Source organism: Nycticebus coucang, chromosome 12 (assembly GCF_027406575.1).
Source record: "Nycticebus coucang isolate mNycCou1 chromosome 12, mNycCou1.pri, whole genome shotgun sequence".
NCBI lineage: Eukaryota > Metazoa > Chordata > Mammalia > Primates > Lorisidae > Nycticebus > Nycticebus coucang.
Window position 1 is genome coordinate 91,498,956 of NC_069791.1, and position 13,140 is coordinate 91,512,095.

Sequence of the window (13,140 nt, forward strand, 5' to 3'; positions counted from 1 at the left end):
AAGTGTATGTGTCCATGCCTACATATAAATTTGGCATGTGCATCGGACTATGTGTGTGTGTGTAGGTGTGTGCATTGGTTGTGTGAATATGTGTGAGAATAAGGGACTATGATTGTAGATATTTGTGCATGCTTGCATGTATGCATGTCTATATGTGGCTGTGCATTTGCAGAAGTGTTTTTTGTTGCTGTGTCCATATCTGGATGTGTGTGTTTGACTGTGTGCATGTTACTTTACTTAGGATGCTCTGGGTAGTCACCTGGCCATTAGGGACACTGCCAAGTCATGATATTTCTGGGCTGTGCAGTGTAGGATTATTTTTCCTTTCCTTTTTAAAAAAATTTGGACGCATAGATGCATTTCAGGATAAAATAGTCCACTTGGAAAGCTGGAGATAGAAAATCAAGTTTTTCTTTGAGTTGTTTTTTTTTTTTTGTAAAAGGATAATGGCTACTCCATGTCATCAATACTGTATTGATACACTCACATGTAATCTTAACAAGAACCCTGCATGGACAGTACATGGAGCCTTATTTTTTTTTTTTTTTGTAGAGACAGAGTCTCACCATACTGCCCTTGGGTAGAGTGCCATGACGTCACACGGCTCACAGCAACCTCTAACTCTTGGGCTTACGCGATTCTCTTGCCTCAGCCTCCCCAGCAGCTGGGACTACAGGTGCCCGCCACAAAGCCCAGCTATTTTTTTGTTGTTGCAGTTTGGCAGGGGCTGGGCTTGAACCTGCCACCCTTGGCATATGGGGCTGGCGCTCTACTCACTGAGCCATGGAGCCTTGTTTTATAGATGAGGAAATTGAGGTCTGAGAGGACTGATGGCTAAGCTAAGCCCCACAGCTGGTAAGTGCTATAATTGGGTCTCACTTCAAAGTCTGGTGTCTTTTTCATAGGTAGCACTGTTTTTGTAAAATGGCAGTTTAAAAAGGCAAAAGATTTGAAAGGGCCACTGTTGGAGGCTATGCACAGTCTGCTGGCCACTCTGTGTCCCTAGAGCCTAACTCACAGTGGGGACCCAATGCACACAACAAATGAGGAGAATTGCTTAGATCTCCTGGGAAACTCTGCAGCCAGAACTCCCTGATAGAGACTCAGGATCTCTCAGGGCAGGTGGTTATGTCAGGAATCAGAACCATTGAAGGAAGAACATATTTTTCTTTATCTCCTTCCATTCCTGATTATCTCAGGAAGCCTTTTGGTGACCTTTCTGGACTGACCCAAGGTTTTGGAGGCAGTCTGGAGGTAAAAGACAATGCCTAGGCATTACCATCAGAAAAATCCCGTTTTAAATCTTGACTGTGTCACTTGCTGGATGTACACACAGAGTAACACCACTGTGCCTCAGTTTCCTCCTTTGCAAAATGGGTGTATAAATTGCAGCTATCTGGTAGGGTCATGGTAAAGCCCAGGTGAGACAATCCTCAGATGTCTCTCACTTTGCCATCCGGGTTGAGTTGATGCCAGAAAAGGGTGATTCTGCACTGCTGAGAATCTGGTGATCTTGTGGGTAGATTTCTGAGAAGCCTGTGTTTGAGCTCAAAAACCTGCTCAAAAAGCTTTAGGAGATAGCTGTGCCTGTCTTTCCTATTCTTTGAGTTAGGGGGTTGCATGAGATAAGTGTCTGTGGTTTTGAGTCTCTGGAGTCCCATTTTTTCTCTTCCTGTTTGAGAGGCTGGGGCATGAGAAATGCCAGGTGTAGAATCAGTGCTCAGTATAAACAACTGCTATGTCTATGGTTACTGGCTGGCAGCTTCTACAAGGCAGCTTACCCAGCTTATCCATTTGCATGGTAAAGGGTAACCTGCCAGTTGTCTTCAGGAGGTCCCAATGTCCCTTCTGATAAATGGGGTTGTGTACTGAGTAATAGTAACTAGGGCTAACATTTATAGAGATCATGTTATGGGCCACAAACTATTTAGGTGTTACATTCTTCAACCACCCCATAGCTTTAGTAATTATGTATTATTATCCCCATTTTGACATGTGGAAACTGAGGTTAGACAAGTTAAGTAAGCTGCCCAAGGAAGTAAATATTTCTGCGAATCTTGAATCCAGGTTTGGTTCACACCATGGCTAACAGTCTGCTGGCCCCAATACCTACATCCTCAGTGTCTGAGTTGAAAAATAAAGAGAAACTGAGGGGGAGAAAGTAGGTTTTGGTGTCATCAGATCTGATATTCAAATCCCAGGTCTGCTACTTACAGCTGTGCAACTTTGGGCAAATGGCTCCACCTCTCTGACCTTCAGAACCTTCTTCTGCCTCAGGGCCTTTGAACCCACCCTTCTTTCTCTCTGGAGCCATGTCTTCCTGCACACCCACCTCCATATCTGTATAGTGGGCTCCCTCACCTCCTTCAGTTTTCTTTTTTTTTTTTTTACTTTGCTTATTTTTTTTATTTTGGGGATTTATTGAGGGTACAATAAGCCAGGTTACACTGATGGCATTTGTTAGGTAAAGTCCCTCTTGCAATCATGTCTTGCCCCCAGAAGAAATCTATTCCTTTTTTAAAAAGGCATCCTAGTGAAAAAGAGACAAGATACAAACAGTTGAAAAAAAAATCAGAGTATATCAAATGGTGTCAATGCTAAGGAGAAAAATAAAGTAAAGACGCTACATAGGAACTATGGGAAGGTGGTGCAGGATTTTAAATATGGTGGCCAGGGAAGGATTTGTTGTAAACATGACATTTAAGAAAACTGAAAGACCTCTTTCAGTTTGTGAAAGAGGAGGATTTGCAATATTACACAACAGCATGATAGGCCCTTTCTAGCTAAGGATCATTTTTCAAAGCCAAGATAAATACTACAACAAGAAAAATAAAATAAAATAAATAGTCGACATACAAGCATTATTACTCAATAAAAGTTGACACCATCTTAAATCATGCAGAACACAAAGGGCTTAGAAGAAATGTTGGCCAAGAGAGAAAAATATTTCCAAACATGATGGCAGAATGATATTTAAAAAGTCCTTGGAAACGGAAAGACTAGGAAAAATTGGTCCAGCTAGTATAACACTTCTATGTCGTCAAAGAGGCCCAGAGAGGGGAAGTGACTTATCAGACAATAGGGCAGGAATAGAACCCAAGTTTTATCAGGGACTTTTCAGTACTCCAGAAAGGACACAGGTCAGTTATTTTGGAGAAGTATAAGGTATGGTCACTCTGCAGGTGTAATCATTGTTTGAAGGCTCCTCAGCACCTATTCTCCACTGAGTATCTTATTCTTCATTCATTCATTCATTCGTTCAGTGACTATTTACTGATGCTTACTGAGTAGTAGGTCCTAAAAGTGGCACTGAGATTACAGACAAGACTATGATCTGACCCATGATTTTGAAGATTCCACAATCTACTAGGAAGGATTAGCAAAACAAATGAAACAGATGATAGCTACTCAGCATGACGTCCATGAAAGAGGATGTTAACTGGGACTTTGTTGTCTCAGAATTTTGACTAAAGCCCAAAGGTGAGACTACAGTGACAAACATCTATAGTTTTGAGAGAGAGTTCCACATGATATCCTCAGAGGTGGCCCCAACTTGACTTTGGAATTTTATCCACCTGCTGCCTGTGTCTGAGTGAAGGCTACTGACAGAACCAGCAGGTGAGCCTGGTGGAAGGGAATTGTTGATCTTTTAGGCAAGCCTGAGGGACTGTGTTCCATTACAGGACAGGTAAGCAGGTACTTCAAGAAAATAACTTGTACTGGTAACAACTACTAACATACTTTGCCTGGGATTGGTCTATATGCTTTATAAATATAAACTCATTTGATTCTCAAAATAACCCAATGGGTTGCTATTTATCACCTCCAATTTATAGATTGGAATAATGAAGTGTAAAGAGGTTAAATAGCATTTATCACCTATTTATCACTTCCAATTTATAGATTGGAATAATGAAGTATAAAGAGGTTAAATAGCATGCTTAGTGCTGCAAAGCTGAAAAGTGCAGGAACAGGAATTCAGATGTCAGGCAGTCTGGTTCCAGAGTATCTATGTTCTTGCACTGAAGAGTGGAAACAGTTGTTTCACCCAAATATCCCTCTACCCTCACTGGATGCTTCCTGAGTTCCAAAAACCTATTGATTCACCCCATGATGTCCCCAGAGAGTAAAAAGGTTCTCGGAAGGAGCCTAAACTTTCAGTGTTTGGCAAGGCAAAGATGAGGAATATTTGGCTAGTGGACCAGTGGGCACCATTATAGACCACCATGTTTGATCAGCTGCCTGCCCAGGAAAGGGGCACACGAAAAGGAGAGGAAAGGGAGATATACCACTGGAGGAGGACCCAAGAGGGGAGCTCTGAGAGATCAGCTGATGAGGGAGTTTCTCACATCAGGGCAATGTTGTGACTGATGGAGTTGTATCTCAGCCCTTTACCCACATTTCTAATCCCCACCAGACCCAGAGGAGGAGAGAAAGCAAAAGTGAGGAAGTATGAAAGAGCAGAGCAGAACTTGGGTGAGGCTGGGCTATGGAGAAGCTCTAAGCTGGATTTAAGTTTTGATTTAGTTTGGACTAAAAATTTTATACTTAAAATTGACAACTCAGAAAGAATGAAAAAGATGAGGGATCTGCCTAAGAATACAAAGTCTTTTAGGTGAGGAAAAAGTAAAAAGCTCTTTTCTGAGTCCAGCCTATCAAACCCAGCTCACACAATGTAAGCATTATTTCTGCTGTCATGTCATCAGGTGGTATGTTCCAGGATCTCCAAATGATCCCTGCCATGGGTGTCAGGGGAAGCTTTATGGAGGAAGTGACTTAAAAGCTGAGCCTTAGAGCTGAGACCTCGGAACAAGATGAGTCAAAGTAGAAGGATGAAGAAGATTTTAGTAAGGAAAGGAGAGGGCAGAAAAGACATGGAACTAGAAAGCTGGGCCAGACCCTTGGCAGGGTCATTGATTCCCACAGAAAAGGGAACTGAGACCCAGATTTTACAGCCCAACTAATTTCATTGCCCAATGCTCAAGAGGAAGTTGGTACACTGAGATAATAGGTTACAGTGGAGAAAGAATTTAATAATGTAGGTACCTTGTGAGGCAACAGTAGGAATTTTTAAACCCACTCTATAAGGATTTGGGAGCCAGGGTTTTCCAAGAGAGTTTGGCAGACAACTGGGTCTGCTGATCAGCCAAGGATGAAGTCATAGGGTCAAGAAATAAGCATTGTCTTCTTGCACTGAGCAAGTTCTCAGGTCATGCCACCAGTTGAGTTGGTTCCTTGCTATGGGCCACTGGTCTCATTGAGCTATGGGCCAGTAGTCTGGTTAGGTTGACTGGTCAGCTGAAATGCAGAATCTGGAAGATATCTCAAAGATCAGCCTTAGGTTTCACAAGGGTGATGATGTTATTTGTAGGAGCAATACAGAAAGCTAAGAATCTTTATTACCAGCTATGACTCTTGAGTATTGATTATAGGAAAGAAAGCTAGGGAACAACGTCTGGTTAGATATTTATTTTAAATATGCCCATTCTGTTGCAGAGTTCAGTTCCCATCTTATAGCCTTTTATTAATTTCACTTTTTTCCTTTTTAACAAATACTTTATTTGTTAATACTTAAGTGTTATATTTGATTCAAAATAGGAATTAGAAAAAAATACTCATTTAATGGTCACTTTGTAAAACATTTACTTACATAGAAATTTCACAAATTAAATATCAACATAGAATCAGAAAAGAGGAAAGTATTTTTTTCTGTCTTTCACTTTATTTTATTTCAAAATATGAAGGGAGCACTTAATAGGTTTCATGTATATTTCATAAGTATTTAATATGTTTCACATAATATGTTTTTGTTACATGGATAGATTTGTAATGCTGAGTCATGGCTATAAGTGTGCCCATCACATGAACAGTGTTCATTATACCTGTTAGGTAGTTTTCTGTCCCTCCTTCCCTGCTCTCCCATGCTTGATTACTGATGACTTTTAATTCTCTGTGTGCACATTGGTTAGCTCCAATTAGAGAGTACATGTGGTATTTCTTTTTCCATCCTGGAGATACTTCACTTACAGTAACAGTCCAATCATATTGCTGCACAAAAAGCATCAACTCAGAGATTAAGTTGGGTGTCCAAATGTAATTCACCACTGCAGACCTCTGGGTACAGTTGGGGGGCTGTTCCCCCAGGGCAGAGACTGCTGAAGCACAGTTGTGCAGGCAGGAGGTTGTCCCAACTGCCCAGGGTTCTGCAGAGGGGGCCCAGGGCTCCTGGTCTGCCAGAGTTCTCCCCATTCTTCCTTGACAAAATCCCCACTGATGTAGTTGCCCAAGGTTTTCCAGGTGGTGCTTGTGGCATCTGAGGCTTCTCCTCTGCTCAGACCCCAAATGTGGGGGAGGGGAGCTTGGGTCCCCCAGTCACAGGGCACAACACCAGGAAGCATTTGTTCTGTTTTCCCCCTCCTGGCCCAACAGGGATGATGCAAAAGCTACTGCTGGAAAGCTTAATCTTGAGCTGACCTAATACTGTGCAACTAAGTCTTCAGGATGGTGTGAGGTGTAGAAACTCAGGACCAGAAGCTACCAGATCTCTGCTGCACCTGTTCTTAGGTGCAGTGTCTTCGTGCAAAATCTGAGCAGCTCCCTGGTTAGCCCTGGGATCTGTAGTTGAGAGAGGATACCCAAGAAGAGTGAGGTCTAGGAGAATAGGTCTTCTCAAGGAGACCACAAGGATATACCTGTGGAGTCCTCTTCATGTTGTCTTAGCTCTTGGGAATTTGTAAACTTAACTTCCTAGAACTTGGAAATTTCCAAGTTCTGTGAAATCCTGTAGTTCTGTAAGGGCTGGAATAGCATCTCCCACTTGATTCAAACTGGCCAATGAGAAGGGTCCCTGTGGGGTGGAACTTTTTGACTGTCAATAAAAAGAGAAAGACTAAGCCAGTTGGGGAGCATGGCCATTTGGAATTCTTCTATGCCATAAACTCTGTGGTGAATAAAGCCCTTCCTCTTATAAACGTAGTGTTTGGGTACTCTTTCTTTCCATTGGGACTCATCTTTCTGCAATATTTTTTGGTTCCCTGACCAGGAAGCAAGATCTTCCTTGGAGAGAACACGCACCTGGTAGTAGCCACCAATCCTCTGTACACCCACATGGGGACCCCTGATCGGCCTGGGTGACATGAACCACTGAGCGCACCTCAGTAGTTGCCTCCCTCTGTGGATGCCTTGGCTGGGTGGAGAAAGGACGTCCCTCAGCAGGTCTCAAGGAGTCAAACACTGGGAGGAACTGGCATGCAGGAACAGGTACCTACACAGAGAGACATCTAAGGCAAGGTATGATCGATCTTGGGGTCCCACTACAGTTTTAGTGGAAGAAGGAGCCTGATCAACTCCTTGGGCATTAGATCGCTGGCAGGTCTGTTGAGAAGTGTGTGAGGGTGTGAGGATGTGGTGTGACTTGGGAGAACTCTGAGGGTAGAGTTGGACCTCCCCTCACCTTCACAGGGCCTAGGGGAGTGTTGGTTTGCCTTCTATGGCTAAGTGGCAGCTCGAGTGGGAAATCGAGACTGCCCAGGTTAAGAAATGGGTTGGAATTGTGTGCATGTGAGTGCTTGGAGACTGACAGAGACAGGTAACAATAGGTGGGGTTTCACACCCCACCCCCCATTAACAGGGTGAAATGCTTGTGTGAGTGGGCCCTTCTTCCTTGCTTCAACTTTGTCCCCTGGCTATTCTGAGAGAAACTGGAAGTTCCAGGTTTTCCAATTTCTGTCTTGGGCAGCGGCCACATGGCCATGTGGGTCTTGGGGGGAAATAACAAGAAACTAGAAAGGATGTTGTTGTAGTTTTGTTACTGGAATTTCTTCAGTAAGTCTTTGGTCTCAGGAATTTGAGAATTAAGCCCATGGGCCACAGATCAGCAATAAAATGGGATTTTTGTTGGACTGAGGGGCATGCACAGGGAGTGGAGAGTGCCAAAACTCTTGGCAGAGGAGCTGGGCCTTGGAAAATGTTGCAGTTCAGGTAGTCTGGTGAGCTCTGGATGACCCTTGAAAATCTGGGGGAGAGAGTGTAAATCTCTTGCAGAATAGGGCTGTATCCATATCAGCAACAGGCCTTCAAGGTGAACAGCTTCTTTAAGAGGGGAGGAGGCCCAGGTCAGAGGTTTCCTGGGCCTCCTCCCTTCCTTTGTCTAGGGGTAAATAATTGGCCCTGAGAGATATTTTGGCCAGGATTTGGTAGATGGAAAAATACCTTTACAAACTGAATGGGTGTTCTAGCAAATGAATGAATGCAGCCCCTCACCTTGGACAAGGTTATTAGGTCTTTGCTGTGGTTTTGGTCTGGGGGGGGGGGATTAGGGTGTGTGCTCCTTAGTCAGGGTGGAGCCATCCAAAAGGTTTCAGGCTGCTTTGTTTATGACCTTTCTGGGGCTCAGAGGGTTTGTACCTGGAGATGGGAGTCTGATATCTGAGCATACCTGAGCCTGAAAAATGGGGGTTCCCTGTCCAGCCCTGAGTGGGAAAATTCTGTATCAATGTTACATCTCATAATATGTCTTTCATTTGTAAAATGTAATAACTTGGTTGTTTAAATTGTTGGGGAAACTGAGTCTTTGTCAAAGGATAATATTCTTGCCTTTTAAACCTTCTAATTATCAGTTTGGCTGAGTGAATGGGTGACTTCATAGTAAGCTGGGATCCTGTTTTGTAGGAAGTGAGTTTTTGAGAGTAAGAGAAATTAGACAAAGGAGAATGGCATTGTGTAAAGAAAGAATCTTGTGTGATAAATTTTGTCCTAAAACATAGATGTCTCTCTTTGTTGTGTAAGAAAGTGAAAGGCAAGGCAAAAATCAAAGAAAGTTTAGAATGTTTGTAGGTTGTCTGTGCAGGTTAAATGAAGCTCATAAAAGAGAATTTGTAAAAGAATTTACATGTGATCCAGTTGGCTATATATTTCTTTTAAAATCTTTTGTCTTGTAATCTTATTTGAACCAATATTCTAGGCCTTTGATATTTGACAAACCTTCCAAAATCAAAACTCTAAATTTGGGGCTTGGTGCCCGTAGTGCAGTGGTTGCAGTGCTGGCCACATGCACTGAGGCTGGCGGGTTTGAACTCGGCCCGAGCCAACAACAACAACAACAACAACAAAAAAGCATAACTCTAAATTTTGTCTTCTTGAAATATCAAGACCACTGAAAGTCATAAGAAAACAAATTAAACTTATTTGATTTATTAAAAATGTATAGGAAACATTGTCAAATATGAAATGGCGATTAATTTTGTATGGGTTATGGTTATATATATGTTCCAAGATTATAAAGCATTTGTTGTCCTAATTTATAAACCTATAAATCATTGGTTTGTCCTAACATATAAGACATTGGTCTGTCCTAACATATATTGCTGGTAATAATTTTAATTCATCTAAAAAATAAAGTGTTTTTTGTTTAACTGGCTGAGTCCAAAGTTTATCCTAAAAGGAAAAAGAAATATTAAGAGAGACTGACGAATTCTCTTGAATTCAAATTACTGATGTCTTTGGAAATTGAGTACCTTCAGACTAAAAGCAGACTTGTAGAACTTTCATTGGAAAGTTAACATGTCTATGAGAATTGCTAACTTCAAACAGAACAGAAATCAGTTACATGGAACTGGGCTAGTTTGTTATGACTTTTTGTTGAAAATATTGTTGATTCTTTCTGTGTACTGTTTTCCAGAAGTCAAGAAAATAATTTTCTGTCTTTTGAGCTATTTGTAGCTTTTCAAGCAATGTATGTACTTATGAGCAGAATTTGAAACATGCCTTTTTTCTCTCTCCTTGATTTCTCCAGAATTTGAAAGCCATTTGTAAGTATTCTTAATTTCTGACAATACAGTTATTTGCATAAGTTCAATAAGAATCTGTTTTGTTCTATAGGACATGATGAAGGCACTGGTTATTTTACCAAGGCTTTGACTGGAATAGCATTTCCAGAGGTGCCCAGCCTGTGTTAAGGAATTAAGGTTGACTTTATAAGGCCAATGAAAAAAGCCCTTTGGAAAACTGGCCAGATACCCATCCGTAACATTTCCTGATCTGTGGTAAGTAACGAAGGTCACTTGCTGACAGATCCAGGAATTGAAATGTGCTTGGGGACCTCGAGAGAAAAGGAATTTACCCAGTGCATACAGGTATCTAATGGCAACAGATGAAACCTGGGCTGATGAAAGGTGTTCAAAAAAGTCCAGCCTGAGATTCCTTATAAAATGTTCCAGCAAAGCCAATTTTAAAGGAAAGGAGAGCCTATATGGCTAATAATTAATTATTCTTACTGTACTTTATACAAATAATCAGACTCAGTATACTGATGGTACAATTTATTTTGGCAACTAAGTTAGTTCTCTTATACTTTGTCTTTAGTAAAGAGAAAAATTGGAGAGAGAAAAATGATTCAAAGAGAAACAAGGCTGTGGCCCACCTGTATTAAATTCCAGGCTTGTCTGTACTGTCGACTCATAAAATGAGACATAACTGTTTTAGTAAATGGATCTGTTAATGGGACTAAGACACTGGCCAAAGAGTATAGAATTATATATAATAGTTATATTTACTCTGAAGCCTTAAGACTCAACAAAGGTCACCTGTTGGCTACACTGGAAAAATTTGTGCAGTACTAAATGTTGTCTACTATGTCTATATAGATACCTCAGGAAAAATTAAAACCTAAAATGAGAATTTCCCAGTAAATGGTGTAACTGTAACACTTCATACTACTGTGCCTAATCCATATACTCTGCTGAGTCTACTCCCAGACTGTGTCCTACTTGCCTAGACTTAAATGATGCCTTTGTCAGTATAAGTCTGGCTCTGAGAAGCCAGAGGCTGTTTGATTTCCAGTGGGAGAGACCAGACACAGAAATTGTGATCCAGTACAACCTGTGATCCAGGTTGCCACAGGGGTTCAAAACACCCACAATTTTTGGAGACGCACTGGCTCGTGACCTCCAGAAATTCCTGGCTGAGGAATTAGAATGTGTGCTGCTCCAATATGTCAATGATCTCCTTTTAGGGTACCCTACCCAGGAGGGCTGTGCCTGAGGCATGGACTGTTTTTTTATGACATCTAGAGGTATGTGGCTATAAAGTGTTCAAACGAAAGGCCCAGATTTGCCAGCAGCAAGTACGTTATCTAGGATTTACTATCCAGAAGGGGGAGAGGTATCTAGGCATGAAATGGAGGCAGGTCATTAATCATCTCCCCACCCCCACAAGCTGAAAGCAGGTTCAGAAATTCTTTGGTGCAGTCAGCTTTTGTCATCTTTGGATCCCCAACTTTGCCATCTTGGTTAAGCCCTTATATGAGGCAACTAAAGGAGAGGAAGGAGAGCCCTTAGAATGGGGAGGAAAACAGGAACTTGCCTTCTCCCAGCTAAAGATGAGGCTGATAAATGTACCTGCATTGGGGCTACCAGACTTGGCAAAGCCCTTCACTCTGTGTGGAGAGAGAGGAAAGATGTCTGTAGGTGTGTTAACACAGCTGATTGGGTCCTGACCAAGGCCTGTAGCTTACCTCTCTAAACAGTTGGATAGAGTGGCAAAACGATGGCCACTATGCTTACGGGCTCTAGCCACTATGGGTCTCCTTGTGCAAGAAGCTGATAAGCTGACTCTCAGGCAGAATCTCAGAGTAAATGTACCCCACTCTGTGGTCACTTTACTGGACACTAAAGAACATTTTTGGCTCTCTAATGTAAGAACACCTTGACCAAGCCACACTCCTTCCAGTCAGTGGAAGAGAGTAAGTATGACTATATGGAAGTTATAGAGAATGTATAGTATTCTAGCAGACCTGACTTGTGTGACCAGCCTTGGACATTTGCAAACTGGGACTTGTATGTAGACTGAAGAAGTTACATGACAGTGCAAGGTGAGCAGCAGGCTGGGTATACAATGGTTACCTTAACAGAGACTGTAGAGGCTAAGCCCCTATCCCAAGGAAAATTGCTTCAGAAGACTGAGTTAATTGCCTTGACTTGAGCCTTAGAACTAAGTCAAGGGAAAAATGTGAATGCTTTTCTGACTCTCCAAGTACACAGGGCATTGCACAAGGGGAGGGGACTATTAAATTCTGGGGAAAAGGACATTAAGTATCAGCAGGAGATACTTCAGTTACTAGAGGCAGTATGGAAACCCCGGAAGGTGGCAGTGATGCACTGTCGTGGACATCAAGGAGATGCTTCCACCATCCCTAAAGGGAACACAAGGGTCAGTACTGAGGCAAAAAAAAAAAAAAAAGGGCTGCATCCAAACTGGACCAGGTGTTGTGAGTGGTTTCCCTCATCCCCTGGGTTCTGGAGCTCTCACTTATCTACTCCCAGGAAGAGAAGTAACAGTTGGCAGTGGAGAGGAGCCAGGAAATGGAAGGGGAATGGATAAAGATGTCACATGGATGAGTAGCAGTCCCCCAGGTTCTAGGAGCCACCGTGGTGACAGGACTATTTGATAAAGTTGGTGGGCCAGTACCTCTACATCTCCCACCTGGCAGCCTTGGCCAAAACTGTCAGTCTACAGAGTGTCACCTGCAGCCAGTTCAACATGCACCAAGGACTAACGATACCCCCAGGAACCCAGTCGTATGGAGCAATGCCCTTTGAGAACTTCCAGGTAGACTTTACTGAAATGCCAAGTACTTGCTGGTGATGGTCTATTAGACTTGGAATAAGTAAAAGCCTTCTCCACCAGGATAAAAAGGACTGCTGAAGTAGTAAAAGTATTGCCCAAAGAAATCATCCCATGATTTAGGTTGCCACTCTGGTTTAAATTTGGCGATGGGTTAGCCTTCATAACTGAACTAGTACAAATAATAAGCTAAAGCTTTGAATAACTTATAGGCCTCAAAGCTTAGACAGGATAAAGTGCATGAACAGGACAATAAGAACAGAAATTAGTAAACTGCCAGGAAGCAAAGTTCAATTAGATACAGGCCTTGCCATGGGTGTTGTTCAAGGAGGCCTCTGTCAATCCTCTGCAATTTAGCAGGAGCTCTTAAAAGAACTGGGAAAGACTAAACTGAGTAGACAAAAACCCTAGAAAGAGTAGCAAGGTAAATGTCCTCTGGAGTAATTAACCATGTTTTGTTTAGTCTTTTGTGTCTGTACATCCTTTCTTGCTAGAGGATTAAGGGGACCAAGTCTAGGT

General features: G+C 42.2%; 1 protein-coding gene across 1 annotated transcript in view; it reads right to left on the reverse strand.

The window, feature by feature from the left end:
* Positions 1-5,459: 5,459 nt before the first annotated feature.
* ACSM5 (acyl-CoA synthetase medium chain family member 5) overlaps positions 5,460-13,140 on the reverse strand; it is a 59,382-nt gene continuing 51,701 nt past the window's right edge. The window contains exon 15 of the mRNA XM_053554804.1: positions 5,460-6,615. The gene's annotated coding sequence lies outside the window, so the exon portion shown is untranslated. The remainder of the gene's footprint in view (positions 6,616-13,140) is intronic.